Here is a 19548-nt window from a genome sequence, read left to right on the forward strand (position 1 = left end):
TAGTTGAACTATATGTAAATAAGAATGCTTAAATGTAAATACGAATGCTAATGTAAATATGCTAAATGTTAGAGAAGGAAAATTTGGTACGGCATTAATACATCTTAAAACAAATTTCACGTGAACAATTTTGTAAAAAAATTAAATCAAAATTTAAAAATTTTAAATTATTTAAGATAATTATTCAAGATGTAACGGTGTATTTTCACTTTCTTGTGCGAAGTAAACGAAGTATTGTAATCGTGAATAATCGGAAGTATGCATTTGGATGATATTTTTGGGTGTCATCTGTACGTATGGATGCAATAAAGGTCTCTTTTTTTCAAAACGGATTGTGAAATAGATTTAATATAAAGTCAAAAGGGATTTTTTTCCCGACTTCTCTACGTACTTATGAATTTATCTCGCATAACTCAGTTACTGTTAGACGCAGAACGTTGAAATTTTGTATATAGGACTGCTATAACATCTAGTTATGCACTTCCCTTTATTAGTGCAATCGGCGGTATCAAAGGTGTATATATATATATCCTCACCCAGCTTAAAAGTCCTTCACCAACCTTACTTTCGTAATCGTTGCTCGTATTCATGTGGTTCCAGTTGTAGAAGTGTTTTAAATGCCAAAAATATTAATATTTTGCCAATGTCGAATTAAAAAACAATAATAATGCGGCTTGCAATAAATATTTCTACAAGAAAATTGATAAAAAGTTATACTTTGCAAGAATTAAAAGGTGTTAAAATATTCCCCTTTTTTTTCCAAAAGAATGTAATATTATTATTATTTAATTTTCACAGGTTATGCATTAGATAATGAAAAGAAACCCACAACATTAAAAGAAACCAAGATTATTAGTGCGTCAGCGTAACTTTGAGTGGAGTGAAGACGGAAGCACAGAAAACAGCGAAAGTAAGTACCATAGTTAAAATTTAATGAAAGAATTGATAAATGAGATGAATTTAAAATTTAAGTGCTTTTGATGGAAAATAAAAAAAAGTTTAAAGACGTCAGAGGAAGCAAAACTAAAGAAAAAATGTTCATCTAATTTTGTAGATATTTTCTTTTTTTCTCAGAAGCTCTTCCGAAATCGTTCTCGCACGAACCCTATTGTGTTCGGAGGAGAAAAAATAAATAAAGCTTTCTTCTTCCGAATAATTCAACTGAATAAAAAATTAAAATACAGATGAAAATAAATTAATTTGACAAAACCTGGATTAAATTTTTCTTCTTTGAAATGCAAGAATGTCCGAGCGCAAAGGATGTTGGAAGAATGCCAAAAGGCAATCAATTTTATAAAACTGCACTTAATTTTTTTTCTTCTCTCCAATCACGTGCTGTCTCTCTTATTTTAAATGATTTCCTGTAATAGTGAAAAACATGCGAAATTCGGTTGCCTTTACATTTAAACAAACAAAATAAAATGGCTTCAAAATTTATTGTACAAACGGATTCTTTAAATTCCATTTGATGTATATTTATTATTAATTTTTGATTCGCACATTCAGAAATTGAATAATATATATATATATGATAAGAAATTTTAAAAATATACTATTTGGGAGATGTTTCGTTATCACAGTTTATGATAAACTTAATATACCGCTTTTAGCTATGCTTGAAAATTTTATCTTTTATCTTAATTTTATCTTTTATCTTAATTTTATCTTTTATCTTAATTTTATCTTTTATAGAGTGAAAATGTCTGATATACAAAGTAGAAATCATGGCAGGAAAGGAAGGAAAACTTGAAGGAGAGTATGAGAGTAGTAATTTAATTATGAGGGTAGAAAATGTATACTGCAAGTAAATTAATTTCTATGAACAAAACGAATACGAAACACGACAATTATTCTGTGTGTGAGAAGTGATATTAGACTTACATAATGGAATAGATATTAAGTCTGAGAATTCTCTGAAGGTTTGTGAACTGGAAATTTAACAGTAACTTATTATGAAAAGGTCATTCTTTTAAACACAATCCACCAAAATTGTTTGTGCGAACATGACTTGAGAAATTCCACCCAACCGGTATAGTGGTTAGCGTCGCTGACTACCGTGCCGAAGGGTCCGGGTTCGAATCCCGGAGAAGCCATGGATGTTTGTAAATGTATAGTGTCGGTGCGGCATGGCGGCACTCTAAATATGCTGCCAGCCGAAAGTTCTCTCGTGTGGTTAGTGGAAAAGGAGAGGGGTGGGAGATACTCGAACCCGTCTCCCCTGGATGCTCTCCATCAAAACTGGGGGCGGGACTGAGCTAAATTGCACTGTCACCTAAATGGTGCTCAAAGCTGTTGCCAACGGTAGACGTAATCTAGTGCTCCTTACCACGAGAAATTTCGTACGCTTGGGTTGATACGCCAGATAGTGAGCATAAGCAACAACAAATGTGAAAATTACTACAAACTATAAAAGATTTGCATATTGTGCTAATTATTTCCAAACTAAATATGAGTAAGAACCATAAGATAATTTCATGAAAGAACCAATAATAAGTTTTTTAATTGTTGCTAGTTATCAAAGATCCTTTAAAACTACAATTTCTTGTTATTTTTGCCTCATTCCAAATTAAATACCCTACATTCCTTAAATAGCTACGGAAATTTTATTTGACCATATGCGATATTAAAATGAATTTCATAATTAAATCATCTGACACTTAACAATTTAAAACTTCACAAATCTCTTTACTAAAAAATCTGATGTGTACACCACATGACTTCCTTGTACGGGATATTAAATTATATGCATTTTTTCTTGCATTTCATTTAAACTTATTGGATTGAATTAAATCTACTTCGCCGACAGCGCATAAACCACAATAGAATAAATGCATTCTTTAAAATTCACTCTAGTATTTGTTTACCATAGCGACACTCTGGAACTAGATTCATTGAACAGTATTCTATTTCATTCCTATTATAACTCATAATGCACAAAATTTATATCATTTAAAGAATAGAATTATCTAATTGTTGCCCCATGTTCTATTCAAATACTATAATAAAGCTAGAATGATGTAAAACAAAACAAAAAAGAAACAGTTTTTCATAGACGATTGAGTATTTCTCATTCAATTAATTCAGTTCTTACTTCGCGAGAAGGCAAAAATACATAAAAACTCAAAATGTCTATATTAAAAATTACGAAGTAAATCTTAAACACTTATTTCCTCGAAAAAATTTCAGAAAGGATTAAGCATGATTTAATTGGCAATAATAAATGAAGGCGTTATTTTTGTTCTTGCGAAGCTAAGTTTCTCTAGATTGGCAACAAATCCACTAGTCTGCTGTTTCAAATGTAAACAATCAATGGCCGCCATAAAAAAAAGGATTAGCGACACTTAAACAACTTTAAATTGTTGATAATTCTAAAAATATTGCATAGAGATTTACTTAAGGCATAAAAACTTTAACCGGAAGACAAAAACAACATAATTCAATCATTTTTAAAGCAAAAAATGTACAATTTACAAACATATAAGAGTAAAGAAACTGGGATCACTGAGCCGGGTAACAGAGTGGATATATATATAAATATATTTATATACGTTTGGTGCGGCCGATTGCAACCAAAATACGAGGTGCACATCTACATGTTATAGGAAACAAATACCGTAAGGCTTACTATAGTTAAGGGCGGCAGTCCACTTGAGCAGCGTTCAGCAGTCCTATATACAACATTTCAACGTTCTGAGGCTACTCGTTTTTGAGTTATGCGAGATACGTACGTACGTACGTTCGTACAGACGCCACGAAAAATTCTCTTCAGAATTAATTTTAAAGTAGTTTTATAATTTTTTTGGAGGAAACGAGTCTTATATTCTGTCCTTACGTATCGATATTACGCAAAAACATCGTTAAATTGCATTCGATAGCGGTCAAAATGGATATTTTCATTGAAATATGCTGCCTGAAACTTTTCGCGATTACAATACTTTCTTTTTTACTTCGTACAAGGAAATAAAAAGTGAACGCTAAAAGTGCTAACTTTACTATTTACAAATATTTACATTCTTTTCAGAAATTATATGTATGTGCAAAATTTTTAAAATGCTAATTGCAGCATCTGTCCTTACGGGAAAAAAAAAAAAAAAAAAAAAAGAGAGATAGAGAGAATCTGTCCATACAGAAATAACACATCAGCTGCAAGTTCTCAGAGTTCATTAATCTGAATAATAAATAATCTTGGAGTTTTAAGAGGTCACTGAAACAGAACAAAAATATTTTATAGATTTTTCAATAGCAGTTACTGAATCACAAGAAAATTCTTGCATTTCAATAGCGCTTTCTTTTAAAGGCTATGACTGCCATAGCAGCCTTTATGTGTATATGTATTATTACTATTCTATTGTTAATTAATCATCAAAATATTATTAAAAACAAAACTTGAGGTCAAAGACGAAGCAAAAAGTATGTTTTATTTTATTTGGGATTAAAGGTTAAGAACATTTATACTACTTTCAAAACAATGGAATGGAAATTTAATGCCGAGTATTTTTCAACCTTGCGTGCCAAAACCAATTTCTTCTTCCCTTATTTGTTTTTTCTGTCTATAAACTAGCTGTAAAACTTCATATTGTTTTTGTGGAATTACGATCAAGAAATCGTCAAATTCTTCCATTCTTCTAATTGTCTGTATCAGAATGCCTCATTACATAATAATATTTGTTTTGCTTTTGATCGGACATTTCCGTTAACTTGTTATAGAAGCAACAGACGTGAAATAAAAATATAAATGTTTTTACAGCCAGGAACTAAGTTGGTCTAATAATATATTAATTTCGCTGTAATTTCAGAGAGATATTTGAAAACTTTAATGTTGGTAAAATTAAACATTTAATTAAGATTAAGAAATTAGAACTGTAAAAATGTATTAATTTGCAGATTCCTTAGATAGAAACTTAAGATCTAAATTGAACCAAATGCAATAATTTTTTTTTTTTTTTTTTTTTTTTTTTTTTTTTTTTTTTGCTGCTGTTGTGGAATGTGATATTAAGCAAATGAAATGTTTTTGAAATATCACAAATTTTGATTAACACTTCCTCTCTTTTTCTTAATAATTTGTTTCATACTCTTCTGCTCCGTGCAAAATTAGAAAAGCTTCAAATTTTAAATGGGAAACATTTACCAAATTTCGAAGAAACTCTTACCAGAAATCGCATTAAATAAAAAATATATACACAAAAAAATTTCAAGATCAGAGCGTAAGATAATTTTCATTAGAATAATGATTCGTTAAAGATTCTAGAATTCCTTTGATTTTTCAATAACGAATAATAACACTATTAAATTTTCTTAATACTAAACAATTTGCGTTAAATCTAATGTTAATTTAAACTAAGTAATACATTAATAATAAATAACACTAAACAATTTAAAAATACTAGTTAAATAATACTAAACAATTTATTAATAGTTAGTTACAAGTTATAAATACTAAACAATTTATTAATAGTTAGTTACAAGTTAAAAATACTAAACAATTTATTAATAGTTAGTTACAAGTTAAAAATACTAAACAATTTGTGTTAATCTAATCCATAAGGAAATAAAGTCATTAATAAAACTACTGACGTTTCTGAAAGGCATTTTGCGAAATAAAAATTCGAAACAGAGCGGTTTTTTTTTTCTTTGCTCGATTTAAAAAATATTTTAGACAAATGTTTTTATAATTTAACAAGGTGTTAAATAAACTATTTAAATTTTATTTCTTCTGAAACGAATACTTTTCATAAATTTAATAGAGATAACGAAAATTAAAATTCACATTTATACTCGAGGCGATGTGAATCGTTTAAATCCAGATTCTGAAGATGTTAAGCGATTTTTGTTTAATTTAATTCATTTCAGAGGAAAATAAATTAAATTTTTAAATTAATAATTCTACTTAATCAAATCTACGATTTTTTCTCATCCCCCAAATCCTTTCATTAACGTTTAGTGTTATGTAGAATTTTCGGTGATCCAAATACTTTTTACTTTGTGAAATTACTGTTATGCATAATTTCTATACTGAAAATAGGGTGTTTTATGTTATTACACATAAACTCTGGTAAACTAGAATTTGTTTAAGGAATTAAATAAAGATACAGAAAATTACTAAAAACATCCTAAAAGAAATTTTAATGAATTTAAGAAGCATCAGATTATCATTGACCTGATACACTTAGGAGATATAATTTTAAATCATTTACTTGACAATTTATGCTTCTTGTTAGTTGTTATTTTTCATAGCGGAATATGCAGTTGAGACTAGTGTTAATATAACAAGAGAAAAAATCACTTAGTTAAGCTATCATTAGATAACATTTACAGAATAATAACCAAAATAACTTTTCCTATATAAATTACCTGCTAATTTTCTTTTTCGTATTATTATATAATTGTTTTATATATGTAAAATTTTGACCGTGCTAGGGTTTTATACTTATAAAATTTGAAATCGTCAACATATTTATGCCATGAAGCAATAAACCCAAAAAAAAAAAAAAAAAAAAAAAAAAAAAAAAAAAAAATCCCAACATTTCCTGCTAATTCATAAGTCAAACAACAAATATCAGCGTTATATTTTCAAAATTTTCGCAGGACTAGTTTCGATGGTTTTTACCGAACCACCATCCTTAGCTGCAAAACCGCAAAATTTAGATTATATTACTGTTTTATATTTATTAAATATGAAGTCTCCAATATAATTTACACAGAGTTTAAAGTAAATATAGAAACTTTGGCCAGGAATTAAAACACTGATAATGGAAAAAACAGTTGTAAATCTCACATCTTAGAAGATATTCATATAAGCATAATTTGACGTAAAAAGAAATTCGAAAGATGTAAAAGTTGTTATATAAATCTATAAAACACTTTTCTTAATCAGAGAAGATTGCAATTTATTAAGATTTCATCCAAGAACAAAATGCTATATTTTTATGTTCTATTTATTACTTGCTATGTAAAATTAAATTACTTGATTTGGTTAATAATTTAAACAGTTCATTTTTTCTATAAAGTTATTCGTGATAATAATAACAAAGTAATTTTTCTGTTTTCGTTCTGGATACAAAACGAAGGAATTCACACAATTTTGCCAAGCTATTTTAATATCACAGAAGTCCCTTATTCAGGTATTTGCGAATTTATTTATTAATTTTTCTAAGTAATTATCTGATAAGAAAGTAATTACTTTGTTTTCGTCTTGGATATCAAACGCAGGAATTCGCACAATTATATAAAGTGATTGCTATTTTAATATCACCGGAGTCTCTTATTCAGTTATTTGTAAATTTAACAATAAAATTTGCCTGCATAATTATCTGATAACGATAAGAATGTAATAATTCTATTCTCGCCCTGGCTACAAGACATAGGAATTCCCAGAAGTGAGTAAAGTGAATGCTCTTTCAGCATCTCCCGCATTTCTCATTCTATTTGTGACACCGACCAGATGTTGAAGAAAGATGCATAGGAAAAAATTTCACTCACCTCGTTGGTTTTCTGTGGCTTGAAAGCGTCCGCCATCTTGAACGTGATGTGCGTCCCGTGTGATATGCAGCGACAGCTAGGTTAAAAGCCTGGATGTTTAATGGCTGAAGCGAAGGAGCCGCTTCTTCTAGGAGGTAAGTGCCTCGAGTTTAATTATATTTTACGTCCGAATTAAGGCTATTCTACAGTTTCGGCGTCGAATCGGCGTCGTTCATAAAAATAAAAGTCGCTCTGCGTAGGGCGAGGGCGCTGCGGTGTCGGGATGAGGAACTTTTTGGGGGGAGAAATTGAGGCGAGCATTCCTGAGGCACCCCTCAGAAGACATTAAAACAACAAATGGGTTTGAAACGCTCTGGGTTTTAAGTCCGTAACCTTAAATTTTAGCCTCGCCATTTTGCTGTCTAACCTATTAATTCTGATGGCGTAACAGAGAAAGGAGAATGAATTTCAACGAACTTCGAAAGTGTTACAAAATTCGTGAGATTCTTTTTACATATCTATACAATAAAGGTACTTTTTTTTTACCAATTAATAAACGTGTGCAAAAATAATATAACTAACCTAGTAGCCATCAATTACTAATTTGAAATTTAAAAATTTATTCTGTTATCCACTAAGCATAAAAAGTTTTGAAAAGTTACTCTCTGTGAGTAAAATTTAGATCAATAATGCTATGAAACAAAAATTATTTGAAATTTTACCTTATAAATTAAAAGTGGTAGGCAATTCGCCAAACAAAAGTTTACACTAAAGACAAAAAAATTTACTGGTATTGATATTTTTTTGCTTTCTTCATTCAGAACTATTACATTAAATTTCCTTTTAAATATTTAAATTAATTATGATTAACAACTCCTACTCCTGCAGTGACTTGTATTAATATAATGGAGGTATGGCCAGGCTCATGAGGTATTCATAATTATGAATATTTGTTAACGTATTAATAAATTAGTATAATTAATATAAACAAGAATTAATACACCAACTAATAACGAAATGCTATGCAAATTCGAAATCTTTTACTTGCATTAATACGATTTTTATGTTCTATATTGCTAGGACTTCTCCATCAACAATTATTTAAAGCGAAAATGAATGCAAGTATTATGAAAAATAAATAAATAAAATCTGAAAGCTTTCAGATTTTACATTATGCCCTTTTTTAACGTTTTGTGTGTTACCTTTATTTATTAAATATCATGTTCTTCGCACTTACACCATAAAATTCAATTCAACAGCAATATCGCAAAATACTTTTAAAATGAGCATATCTTTAGAATTTCCGATACACAGTCTCGTGAGCCTGAGATAAAAATGTTCTTTTTTTCGTACAGTGTTGCCATTGGAAAACTGGCTCGTATTTTTGTTACACAAAATTAAAACCACGAAAAACAACCTATACAGCAACCGTTTATCTTGAGCTCGAACTACCAGTACTCAGTAGTCTTTGAAATCGTTGACTTTGTTAATCAAAAATCCGTTAAAGTGATATAAAATAGGAAATTGTTAATAAAACAAATTCCAAATTAGGTTTTTCAGATTCCCACATTAGGTGAAAGATTACGCTATTCAAAATTTGATGGTTCTAGGTACTGTTGTTTTATCACAGTGCAAGAAAAATTCATGCGTTCAGGCAGATTCTTCATTATTTTGTTTAAAAAAATATATGGCGATAATATTTGGTGGCAACAGTTTGAAAACTTATCAACGCAAAATGCCAAAACGAAATTAATTGCCCTTCTGGGCTAAAGCCCTTTGGGCTAATAAAAGTGTAATATTTTAAAGCATTTATTATCTCAGTTACTGATAAGTTGTGTAAATAAATTGAAATAAAAATAACCAAAATATTATTGGGACGAAGGTTAGATGCAAATAACTTTTATGATTTGAATATTTTTTTTTTAAAATCTTGAATCATATTCCTTATTTGGTTTTGGGGGTCATGTTGAAATTTTGATTTGAATTGGCAATTTTTGATTTGAATGAGTTCCGCGTGCGAAGGATGATAGTTCTGAAAAAAAAAAGAAATGGAAAATTTCGCTCATATTCTTTTTCTTCTCTCTCTCTCTTTTTTAATCGAATAAACATTATTACACAGGTATATGCTATTTATATGCAGTTCGGTTTTCTGAATGAGGGAGAAATTTTATCAAATATGAATTCTCTGTCTCTTTGGGCTGTGTTAGAGTTCGGCCTTTGCTTTCCTAAAAGTAAGAAATATTCGAATATATTACAGTAATGTTCCCAGAAAAAGGCGATATTCATATTCTAAACTGATTCTATTTGCATGCTTTTATTGTTCAAAACTTGAATTTGCTATATTATTAGATAGAAGCTCGTTTTTAAAATATGAGTCCTTTCTTTCATATGCCTTTTTATTTATTTATTTTTTTTTTTTGAGAATATCAAATTTCATTTATGTTATGTTCAAGAAAAAATATTCTTTCTTAATTAATAATGTAGAAAATCCTTTCTTTTAAAAACAGTAATGAGGGCCCTTGCGTGCTTAAAATTCGAAGTATTTTTATGTCGGACAACGAAATAATCTTCTCAATGACTGATGTTAGAAAAACGAAGAGGTCTTGTGAAACTCAGAAAAATAGAGTATTTCAGCTCATTTGGGACACATGGTCTTCGTCAACGACTAACAGGTATCCAACATCTATCATTAACTACATCTTTCACTACATTAATAATATTTTTTCCATTTTTCATATTTCAATACGTAATTGAAATGCATCAAATTTGAAATATATGAACATGAATAAGGAATTAAAATTAAAAGAGAATGTAAGATTTCATAAAGTTCCATTAAACATTCATAAAATTGAACAACTTTTGAAAAAGCCATAATGTCTTAATATTAAGCCTTCACTTTATGCCTATAAAAGAAAGTTTCTATGTGTTCTAGAAGAGGCAAATATGCTTCTATTATATTCGCATTTTTAGCGGAATGGCAAATATCTTGACCTAACACAGAAATGAGATTCATAATTTTACAAATTATAAGAATAAAATGTCTTCGTTTGATTATTATTCGATTATGGCAAAGCACACGAGAGCTATCTGCCTAAAGGAAGGGATGCCTTCCTGCAGGACTTTCTAAGGGAAACTGGCTCGTATACACGTTACACATGGGGAAAACCACGAAAACGCCCCTGCAGCCAGCCCGTTCGCGGGATTCGAACCTCGGACCGAACTACCAGTGTTCAGCGTCTTTACAGCTCGGCCGCTGGTGGGCCATCTTCGTTTGGTAATGAATCTTTTAAAAGAAATGGCATTAGCTGCAGGAAATATAATATCCTAATGTTTCGTTAGCCCTTTAACTAACCCTTTAATTTTCGGTTTCTCGGAAAAAAGTTTAAGGAAAACTGGCTCGTATTTTGTTACACAAAATTAAAACCACGAAAAACAACCTATGCAGCAACCGTTTATCTTGAGCTCGAACTACCAGTACTCAGTGATCTTAACTATTCAGCCACTGATGGGGCTTTAAAGAGAATTCCAGAGCTTAAATTTTTAATATCATGAAAACAAAATAACTATTAATTACATTAAGTCATCTTATGCTTATACTCCAGTTCCCCCCCCATCTTTTAATTCAGAAATTAACTGTGTGCTTCATTATGTTAAAATAACTCAGATCGCAGTAAAAACATAATACGACTTTACGTAGACAAAATTATTCAAATATTAAATAATAATTTTTTTCCTAATTTATAAACAAGTATTTCTTAACAGAGGGCATAATAGCAACATTTCTTAACAGAGAGTATCATAGTTTCCTAACAGAGAATAGTGACAAGAAAATAAGAATATTTTCATGTTAAAAATTTATGCATTTCATTATTTTCTCTTACGATTTCAGAAACGCAAAACTGGTCTTGTTATTTATTATACCTTTAAAAAATTTTGTTGCAGTTCTATAATTGCAGGAGGGGAAAATTTGTTCAGATTGTTTTAAAATATATTTTAAAAAAATAAATAAATAACTAAATAAAACAAAAAAATTTGAAAGGTTTCGGATTTTAAAATATTACATCCAAAGAGGAGTTTTTTTTTAAGTTTTGTGTGCTACCTTTTTATTAAATATCATGTTCTACGTACTCAAATCATAAAATTCAGTTCAACAGCAATATCGCAAAATAATTTTAAAATGAGCATATCTTTAGAATTTCTGATACAGTCTCGCGCGCTGGGGATAAAAACGTTTTATCTTTTTTGTACAGTGTTGCCATAGCTCGCTTTGAAATCGTTCAGTTTTTTAATTAAGAATTCGTTGAATTGTTACAAAATATGAAATCGATAATAAAACAAATTTCAAATTCAAATTAGGGCTTCCACATCCCGTATTCTATGGAAGATAGCGTTATTTAAATTTTGATGGCTCTAAGTACCGTTGTTTTATCACAATGCGAGAAACATAGATACATTCATGCATATTCTTCATTATTTAATTTCTTTAAATATAATACAGGGCTATAATATTTGGTGGCAACAATTTGAAAAGTGATTCACCGTTTATAGTTTTCAATGCAAAATGGCAAAACGAATTTAGTAGTCCTTCAGGGCAAATTGCCGCTTTGGACTAAAAAGTGGTTCAGTTTTCCATATATTGTCAATTGAATTAGATGCAAGAAAGCGGATCTGGCAATAAACCAAAGAATTGCATATTAAATCAGCTGTTTAGAGGGAAAACTCTATTTTGTTAGAAGTAAAGCAAGGTTTGAAAGAAACAAAATTTCTGTTAAAATTATTTAGAGAAAATGTGCATTTATTCCTACCATCTAAAAAAGAAATCCATTATTCTTCACACGTTATTATCCCTTATCTTATTATTCTTACGGCAGTGGTTACATGAAATTATGCTGTCTACAGACAAAACTGATACATGTACAGCGTTTTTTTTTTTTTTTTTTTTTCTTAGAGTTCCGCTTGAAAAAGCCTTATCTTAATTTAAAGAGAAATAACAGATAAACTCATATCTGGCCCTAAAACGTAAGCATGCTGAAATCAAGGAAACTCAGAGTTCTATTTCAAGTGTAAGATTACAAACTGGAGAGATTATCATATAATAGATTAATTTCAAACTGGCACCGCGTTTTTATTGTTTATACTGATACTCAAAGTTGTATTCTGAATTCAAATGAGTTGTTAATAGGATGACTATTGTCGGAATCGGATTACACATGACCACATTTATGAATGAGAGCATTCAGAATTTAAATTATATGAGATAGTCTTTGTTATTAAGTAATAGGTGGTTTATTATTGATTTAGAAGTGAATGAATTTATAGCAGAACAAAGTATTTGATGATTTAAGAGATTGTATTTGATGTAAAAAGAAGAAATAGATATATTGAAAATTTAAATGACTTGCTATTGCTAAATGGCTTGCTGATTATGGTATGTATAATAATAATATAGGCCCTTCATTTAATGATAGTAGTCATAAACTATTATGTTATCAAACATGAAAAATAATTTTAGGTAGATAATGTCGGTATTTACGATAATTGAATTTTTTTTAAGATGTTATGCTATATGTTAAATATCACTCTACATCTTTAACACCCTAAATGTTATATTTTTACTTACATGTACTAACTAAAGGAAGTAATCGCGATAAGTTTTGGGTACCAAACGAAAACATCCATTTCAACCGCTCTCGAAACCATTTGAACGATGCGTTTTTGTATGGCATCTGTATGTACAAACAGAATAAAAGGCAGCTTTTGCCAAAAGTATTGTAAAATGGATTCAAATTTTTTTTTCTTGACGTCTGTACGTACATATGTATGTGCGTATGTATGTATCCCGCATAACTCAAGAACGCGTAGCCGTAGGACGTTGAAATTTTGTACATGGGACTGCTACGACATGCAGTTATGTACCTCCCTTTTTCGTTGCAATTTTTTTCGCCAGTCGTATATAAATATGTATATATATAAATATAAATATTTCCACTCTGTTACCTGGCTGATGAGTTTAGTTTTTTATTCTTATATGTTGGTAAATTGTGCAATTTCCTTTGAACGTGATTGAATTATGTAGTTTTTATGTTCTGATTAAGGTTTTTATTCCTTTAGTTGTAGAATTCTCGAGAATTTAAAAGTTTAAGTGGCCAGTTAAGCCTAACGAACTGCTATTAGTTTGCATTTGAAACTCAGTAGATTAGTGAATTATGTCAGTTTCTGCACCTTCAGTGTCTTTTTGCCGAGTGGGACTAAATGTAAACTTTCAGTTTTGTGCACCGAAAAATCTGCCTTCTTGCCAGCTGGTCGAATTGCTTGTTTTTGAGTAGAATCTCTAATTTTAATTGTACGATTTTTTTAACTGTTTTAATTGTATTTGGTATTTTATGTTTTCTGTAATTTATAATTTTCAATGATGATGTTTTCAGTTTTTATGTATTTTTGCTTTGCCGCGAAGTGCTAACTGAATTCATTGAATGAGAAATATGTCTCTAATAAAATTCGAGGAAACAAGTTTAAATGAAATGCAGCAAAAAATGCGTATAATTTAATAGGCCGTACAAAGGAGTCATGTAGTGTCCACATCAGGTTTTTTTTTTTTAAAGCTTCTTCAAGAAGCAGTTGCAAAACTAGTGTAATATATTAATTACATTATTTTTTACCAAGCAAGTCAACAAAATGCATTCATGTATAAATGTGTAAATTGTACATTTGTTAGTACTTTCTAAGATGCATCTTTGCAATTAGAACGATTCGCAAAATCTGCAGTATAACAAAATGCATCTAAAATGTAAGGACACATTCTTTTTCGTTTATTTCTTTAGTTATGAAAACAAAATTTATGATCACATCGTGTTGCAGTATCAGAGCTATAAATATCGATTAAAAGGGCCATAAATATCTGATGCAGAACGTCGAAATATGTTTTTCCTTTATTTTATTTTATTTGTTTTGTTCAAGTCCAGTATAATTCATCTTTGTTCACCATGAAGCATATTTTGAAACAACTGACTTCTACAAAGGACGAGCTACCCTACAGAATCAGAAGTACGTAGAAGTTTCAAAGAAAAATAAAATTTTCTGTAATGAGTTAAAAACTATAAATGATGAAATTTTATGAATTTTAAAACGCATATTTATTTCATTCATTCACATTCGTTCATTTTGATAATGTGATACTTAAAAGTATTAAATATCCTCTATAGTTAATAGTTTTCTTTGAAAGCAAACTCAGATGAAGCACTCAAATGAACAGAATTTGTGACTGTTTGATGAGCAAAGAACAAAAGAAAGAATGCAGATTTTTTAGTGTTTCTATTTTTCAAATTAAATTTTTATGAAATATTAAAAATTAATACTTAATTTATCATTCATGTTTAAAGGCAATGTTTTATTGTAATGTTGAGAATAAATTTCGAATTAAAAGTCGTCGTTAAATGAACACAATTTGTTGTTCCGTTTCTGAATAAAGTATTTTATTCAGTTTACAATTATATGTACTCCATCAACTCATGGTGGGTTCTTCCCCATTTTTCTTGGGTGAAAATGAAAACAAATTTTGAATTCATCTATGGAAATTTGATCAAAGAAGATGCTTTCAAAAATAATTATTAATCAAAAAGAATAATTAATCACATTTTTAATTTAGTTATTTTGGAAATTCACAGGATTATTTTCGCATTTTCTCATTCGATAGCAACTTATATTTCTGAAATATTCTGTAAAAGTATTCGGTATGCAATCCATTGCATGATGAATTCTTTTTATAACATCTTTTAAACGCTTACTCCTCTTGTATGTACTAAGTGAGCGCAGGATATTTGCTCCTTTTAACTTATATGCCTTTTAATATTAATGAAAATTATATTTCTATATTAAAGCGCAAAAGAAAGTGCTCACAAATATCTAATACAATATACTTTATAGGTGGGTTTATTTATTCTTGGCAAATCTCTCGACGACTATTTGCCTAAGGGGAGGAATGCTTTCGCGGAGGACTTTCTAAGGGAAACTATCTCCTATACACGTCACACATGAAGGAAAACACGAAAACGCCTATGCAGCAGTTCAATGAGATTCGAGCCACGAATCAAACTATCAGTGTTCAGCAACTTTACCGCTCGGCCGCTGGTAAACCAATATACTACTTTATAATTTTACTTCTCAAAAATCATTTACTTCAATTTAATTAGGACATTTTTATTTTTACACTTATACTAAATATTCTTTCAATTTCTGACACTTTTGCCTCTCTTTAAATTGGAGATACAATTTCTTAGTTTGAAATATTGTTGGTGTAAAACAGATAGTTCTTTGTGGTCTTCAAGCAAATGTACCATTACATAATTTCAAGAATGATTTCAAATTTCCGACCAATTCCAATATAATAACAATTGTTTTTCCTTAATCAATAGTTTTAAGGCAATTAAGGCAATAGTGGTTGCCTCTGAGGAGAGATATCGGAAAATATACAGCGATTTTAAATAAATTATCTCTGTTCTATCTCTGATTTTAGTGTAACATCATGCAGTGTTTAATATTATTTTAAATTTTAGACTTTAAGACACTGCCTTTTCCATATAACTGTATGGGCTTCAGTTCAGGGTTTAATTTCTAAAACAAAAAGTTCCAGAGATCCAATTGATGGCAATCCCAAATATTTAAAAAATAATATATATAACAATAATTTAAAAAAAATACAGAAATTTTTAGAATAAAAATCGTAAGGTAAAAAATGGACAGGGGGGGGAAATGTCAGCAAAGCATGATTCCGCGGAACAACGCAAGTATTTTTTTTTATTATTATTGTTATCATGGCGTTTTTTTATTATAAGTCTAGTGCACACGTTTTTTCCAATATTTGAGGAAATGTATTTCATTTTATATTCAATAAAGTTTACATTTAGTCACAGTTTTTGCACAGACTATCATATTAAGTAATAAACTTTATAAATTTAGAGAGAAAAAATAAACTACACTGAAGATAAATATTATATGTGTTAAAAATTGGCCTTAATTTCATGTATAACCCGAGGGCTTTTAGAAGGCGGGGATCTTATTAAATTTTTTTCCTATATACTTGTATTTTTTCAAAAGCATTTTGAAATCAACAACAAAGCGGAGGCTTACTGCACTAAAACAAACTCTTTTCTTCATAAAAAATACAGTTTAGTACCACAATAAATTCTTGATATTAAAATATGAACCAAGAAATATCGGAGCTCTTCGGAACAATAGAACTGGAGTATTTCTTTTGAATTAAAAAATTACTTCGACTTTATGCACTTATCCTTAACATCATGTTAAATCAGTTGTATTTCATATTATTAACCCAAAGAGCGTTAGCCCAGAAGGGTTATTAATTTCGTTTTGGCATTTTGCGTCGAAAACTTGAAATGTCGGTTCACGTTTCAGACTGTTCCCACCAAACATTACAGCCCTGTATTATATTTAAAGAAATTAAATAATGAAAAATCTGCTTAAATGTATACGTATGTTTCTCGCATTGTGATAAAACAACGGTACCTAGAGCCATCCAGTTTTGAATAACATAATCTTCCAGCGAATATGGGCTTCTGGAAGCCCTAATTTAAATTTGAAATTTGTTTTGTTATCGATTTCATATTTTGTAATTTTGTAATACTACTCTTCAATTCTTGATTAACAAACTCAACGATTTCAAAGCGAGCAACAGCAACACTGTACGGGGGGTGGGATTAGCTCCGGCGCGCAAGACTGTGTAGCGGAAATTTTAAAAATATGCTCACTTTAATATTATTTTGCGATATTGTTGTTGAATTGAGTTTTATGGTTTAAGTGCGAAGACATGAAATAAATAAAGGTAACACACAAAACTTTAAAAAAACGCCCCTTTGGGAATAATATAAAATCTGAAAACTTTCAGATGCTAAAAATAAAAATAAAATCTGAAAGTTTTCAGATTTTATTTTTATTTTTACGTTTACTTTATTTTTGCTATTTATTACGTGCTTTGCCATTAGACACTACATGGAATGAGAGGGATGTCCCTTGGAGAACTTTTTAAGAGAAACTTGCTCGAAACCACGTTACACATTCAGCCAGCGCCTTCACATGGACTCGAACACCGTATCTAACTACAAGTGTTCAGCGGCTTTTACTGCTGCCCCCTTCCCCACAGGTGGGCCTTCTTGCCGTATTAATGTAAAGAAATATATGCCATGAAAGTGGTTTACATTAGTTTGCAAAGTCATTTTTCGCTTGATCAAATCACTTTGAAGAATATTACGTAGGGTTGGTTAGTTTAATTGAAAATGGCAAACCACATATTGTCTTCGCGGAGTTCATAATGATGGAATGGGGAAAATCACGAAAACCAACCATGCAACTCGTCTGTTCGCCGGGTTTCGAACCCGTCACGAACTTCTAGTATGCGGCAATCGCAGGAACTCACTCATTGATGGGCTATCAATAGGTTGGCTTTTCTTTTCAATGTTTCCTTTTTATGATGCCTCGTTCGTTAGATATTAAAGTAGGTAACAAGACTATCAAAAACGACCGAATTTTTTTTTGCTAGCAATAGCATGCTGTTAATATAATTTCTTCCTAACAAACTGAGGGGGATAAGAGTGACAAAGAGAGAAAAATTAGCATGTTTATTAAATTTTCTTGTAATAAAAGAAAGAAAATTAAACATGGATTAAATATTCTGAATTTATATTTGATTACACATAAAAATCCTTTAATTGAAGCAAAAACTTGAGGCACATGTTTTCAAAGAATGTAAGATTAAGGTGTGCGTGTGATTATGGCAAAGCCTCGAGGGCTATCTGCCTAAGAGGAGGGATGCCTTCGTGGAGGATTTTCTAAGGGAAACTGGCTCGTATACACGTTACACATGGGGAAAACCACGAAAACACCCATGCAGCCAGCCCGTTCGCGGGATTCGAACTACCAGTGTTCAGCGACTTTACCGCTCGGCCGCTGGTGGGCCTTCAAAGAATGTAAGTAAAACTACTTTATACAACTATAACTAAGAGAAATGGAATAAATGTTAATATTATTATCGTAGATAAAAAACTTTTATAATATTTTTTGAAGAATCTACGATTGTACAGTTTTCTATAAAAAGCATTGTTTTACAAACAGGGTACCTTATCTGTCAGTTTTAATTGACATTAATTTATGTACATTATTTAATGCATGAGAAATTTTTTGTTCCAACATGACGTCATATATTAAGTTTTTATTTAAAGAAAGCTTTTACATGAAAGGAGGTGTGGCATAAAAGACATCGCCAAATGATGTATAGAAAATCCTACTCATCTTTCATTTTCATCTTCATACGCAAAATTTATTTATTAGTGTACCTTTTGGTGTTGAAAGGCGCTCCTATATTTCTGATGTATTTTATGGCTTCTATATTTAAATTTTAGAAGCGTGACTAGAAGTCAGATACGGCTATTTTCAGAACTAAGAGCAGGTTTTCATTCTACATAACAACGATCATCTTAAAACTATATACATAAAAAATACTGAAACAGAAATCTTCAACGGAATAATTTTCTATTTGCTTTACGAAGCATTTAAAAAAATATTTTCAGGCGAAATATTAGAATTTTATTATCAAAATAGCAAGAACTGTGTAAAAGCAGTAAACAGATTACGAACTTTCGATTTCAGAGGTTTCGAAAATTTTTGGTGGTAATTTTGCTTTGTTAATTTTAATTGGCTTATTTTATTAATTAATTCTTATTATTTGGTAAATCTCCCAAAACTGCGTAATCAAAATTAGAGGAAGGGGAGGGGCATTTCTAGTCTTTTCTCAAAAATGCTCCGGAGTTTCTATTTATTGCCAACAGGTAGCGTTAGTTTGCCATAATCAGGGTCAAAAGAAGCACATGCTTGTAAGTCTTTATTATAGAGAATGGATTCTCTGGTTGATTATTATTATCTTGGATTTTTTATTACTATATACTATGTATATATATGATAAAAATAAAAATGTTCTGCCTATACATTTTATGCTTATAAAAAGGAAGTTAGAAAGCATGTCAATGGAATAAAAAATATTAAAAGAGTTTGAAGGTATTTGGTGCAAGTGAGTTGATTGTC

General features: G+C 30.1%; 1 long non-coding RNA gene across 1 annotated transcript in view; it reads left to right on the forward strand.

Moving 5' to 3' along the window:
- The first annotated feature begins 7406 nt into the window (after positions 1-7406).
- LOC146993566 (uncharacterized) overlaps positions 7407-19548 on the forward strand; it is a 117141-nt gene continuing 104999 nt past the window's right edge. The window contains exon 1 of the long non-coding RNA XR_015044331.1: positions 7407-7613. This is a non-coding gene — a long non-coding RNA (uncharacterized LOC146993566). The remainder of the gene's footprint in view (positions 7614-19548) is intronic.

Source organism: Stegodyphus dumicola, chromosome 12 (assembly GCF_044657685.1).
Source record: "Stegodyphus dumicola isolate Sdum_Otavi_A_Nest chromosome 12, ASM4465768v1".
Lineage (NCBI taxonomy): Eukaryota > Metazoa > Arthropoda > Arachnida > Araneae > Eresidae > Stegodyphus > Stegodyphus dumicola.